General features: G+C 33.4%; 1 long non-coding RNA gene across 1 annotated transcript; it reads left to right on the forward strand.

Moving 5' to 3' along the window:
• The first annotated feature begins 1,599 nt into the window (after positions 1-1,599).
• LOC141634051 (uncharacterized) lies at positions 1,600-3,323 on the forward strand. Its single transcript, XR_012538794.1, has 2 exons — positions 1,600-1,824; positions 2,572-3,323. It is a non-coding gene; the product is annotated as an uncharacterized LOC141634051 (long non-coding RNA).
• The last annotated feature ends 307 nt before the right edge of the window (positions 3,324-3,630 follow it).

The raw sequence follows: 3,630 nt of genomic DNA on the forward strand, positions 1-3,630 counted from the left end.
TTAAAAATAGTGTAGATGGATGAGGTTGGAAGTAAAGGGTAATATAATCGATATATATAGTCATAAGAACATAATAATCATACTATTAACCAACCTCTGAAATACGATATACAATTCTCATGATTATCTATATAAAACAAATAAATCATGATAATCGTTATACTATGATATAAAAAACGACATATAATTCTTCAGCGTACCCATAACATGAAAATCTCTCCATGAATTAAAGAACCAAGTTATCCGTTCACTTAATATTGTACCTGAAATTTCGAACCACATTGCACAATTAGTAATAGATAAGAAAGATTGTAATATAGCGTAATACGGAGCGGTAACCAATAAGCAAACACGATATTAGCATAGCAATTAACGAATCGTAATATATATTATACACATCAATCAAATAATCAAATAAACAAAGAATAATCCAACGAAAAAAATAGAAAAGCAAGAATAACCAAAGAAATTAGATGGGATTGACTTTAATAGGAGTTTTCTTTTATAGGCCAAGATAAACACAAGTTTGAATAATTCCAATGATATAAAAACACACTTTTTTATATTATCTATTGATCGAAAGTAGTTTGTAAAATTTGGACTCTCTGTAATCGCTCGAAAAAAGCTTTTTTTAATAATATAGATAGATAGATAGATATTGATTCATGCTAATTATGGCAGAAAATTGAAATTGAAAAAGATGGTTAAGCGGATTTGTATATATTTGGATATTTGCGGTATGATGGGATTAGTGGATCGGTAAGAAGAGTATAAGGAAGAAGACAACTACACAAATTACTTTTGTACCCTTTTATATTTAAGCGGGAAATATATCGCAGATTTGTTATTTTACAATTTATTAATTATTTTTTTTTTTTTTATTATGGTGGCACTCAAATGTTGTGCCACACGATTGTGCCCTATTGTCATCCTAATTTGATAGCTCTGAGCTCCGAATATATTAGTTTTAAAATAAATAATTATTGTTATGAAGTTATAAAACAAGTAATGCAATTTTTAAGTATATGGACGAAGAAGTTTGTTTATTTTAGACCTCGTTTGATCTATATAGAAATTAAAATCATGTTGTAATTTGTAAGTCACGTGATTTTTAATTTTCACATTATAATTCACATGAATTGTTTGGCTGCCATGATTTGCTACCCTCTTTATCTAAACTCAACAACACATGATACTAGTTTTATACCCGTGTAAAATAATGTACGGGTCGTAATAGCAGGCGCCATTATTATTAGAAAAATGAACATATAACTGAGCGTGATTAGGTGTTTAATACGTGACAATTCGAATATTTGATAAATATTAGATTTGAATATCAAATAATATACAATTGTATTTTATTATAATTATATTAAAAGTATGTGACATGTTAGACTCGTTGAATGTATGTAAATTGCAACATTTTATGTAAATTGTGACATTTTAACTTATGTTTTAACATAAAATAATTAAAATAGTAATAAGAGATAAGAATAGGAATTGAGTTAAGGAGAGAAGGTAATTAAATAGAATAGAAAATATGGGGGAGCCCACATGTAAAAACTCAACAGCCAATCAGAAGCTAAGAAAAAAGGTGCTCATTCATGTACAAGTTTTACTCATTCATGTACGTAAATGACAATAATACCCCTTTTGTTTTAATAATTTTATCTTAATACCCTTTTAAATTTCTCTCATCTTATACTCATTACTGCTCTAATAATTACAACCATCCAACATCACTCGGCAGCCACCATCCACCACCCTCACCGTCGTCTCCCTTGCGTCACCCACCATCCGGCTCCCAACGATGATCTTAATCAGGTATATTTCTCGTCACTTGTTTATTCAATTCGATTCGATTTAATTCCAGTGATTGTTGTTTTTAGGTATATGAATTATTTGTTGTTCTTTATTTGCTTATTCAATTCGGTTTGAATCAATTTGGTCCGAATCAATTCCATTAGTGCTAAATTCCAGTGATACTAGCACAATGTTTGAATCAATTCGGTCCAATTGAATTCCAGTGATGCTAGCACAATGTTTGAATCAATTTGGTCTAACTTAATTCCAGTGATGCTAGAAATCAAATCATCAAAATCATTAGAATACTTTTCATACCCATTTTCAGAAATCAAATTTGATGAACTGGGTCTTAATGATTTTGATGTAGAAATTTGGTACTGAAATTAAGCAAATTCCTCCACACATAGATCAGGGTGTTTACTGTCGGTGACAAAACTATGTGAATGGTGGTGAGTGGGACAAAAAGTAAATGTTTACTTGTGCTGTCATTTGTTTTTGTAGTTTGATGATGTCTTCCCTTTGAAGTTTCCCCTACCTCTTTTTCTTAGGACCCCTTCACCTGCGTTAGTGGAATTAGATTATTTCACATATTGTAGGGTAGAATGCCTTGTTATAAGAAATCATGCTTCAGCAAACAAATGATATAACAATAAACCGAATAACTAATTTTTGTCAGATTGTCTCCCTCCCCCTCAACCTCCAGTCAACTAATTTTCAACTAATTGCAGATGGTTTTATAATGCTGCTCAAAATCGTAAATTGCAGGCTTGAATATTGTCCATGTGTACCTGGGTCAAAAGAGGAGTCCACGTCCGAATGAGAGGCTCCCGAAAAGACTGATTTCGGATGCTTTAAGATTGTTGAGACATCAATAATATTACTTGCAGCCTTGTAAGGGAACTACTTGAACAAATTCTTCAGCCTCTCTGCTGAAACAGCAGCTCTTTTATTTGTTGGTTCAAGCACAAGTGCATATCTGAAATCGGCAATAACAAATTGCGTCTCGTCGGGGCTCCATTTTAGGCTGTACATGTAACAGCTGCACTTGAGGCGGTTGGGGCTTGATGATCGGAACTCAACTCGCCATTTTGCTGCACATGTAGTGCATTGTTTGCTAAAAAGAAGAAATGCCAACATAGATGCATAAATAATGTGATATGAAGCTCGGAGTCTGAGGATAAATGTCAAGAAAAAAGCTCCTCCTGATTTGTGTTTGAATAGACAGCCAGTCGATGTTGGACTTGTATTAAAGCTAGCATGAAAGTGGCAGTCCTGCAAATTCATGGACAAAAAGCCAATTCTGATGGACTCAGATCATCTGATCAATTCTACACCTGTACTGGAACTCACTTTTAGAGAGTGTGGCGTAGTTCAGGAATGTTTTTGCATCAGTGTATTAAGATGAATATTTGCGGTAATTGTATTAGGTCGATGAATGAGTTTTATGTATCACAATTCCAATTAAGCTATCATTTTTTTCCAATCAGAAATTCTTGAATAAGAATGTATTTTGTACTTTGTGTCTGTGAAACGATTTTTATGTATGTTTGTTGTTTCAGAGCCTTGGAGATGATAAGCTATAGGTAAGAATATGCTTTCTATCCTTAATGCATTGGATAGCTGAGAGTGATTGTAATACTACGGTTTTATGAGTCTCTGGGTACTCTATCGAGTGGGCCTTACTCTGTCGAGTAAGTGTGTTTTGCGTTTTAAAATAGTTTCTGACCTGTTGGGTACTCGATCGAGTAGCCTCGGTACTCGATCGAGTAGGCGGCACTCGATCGAGTACGTCAGTTACTCGATTGAGTAGCCGGTTTACGGGGG

Source organism: Silene latifolia, chromosome Y (assembly GCF_048544455.1).
Source record: "Silene latifolia isolate original U9 population chromosome Y, ASM4854445v1, whole genome shotgun sequence".
NCBI lineage: Eukaryota > Viridiplantae > Streptophyta > Magnoliopsida > Caryophyllales > Caryophyllaceae > Silene > Silene latifolia.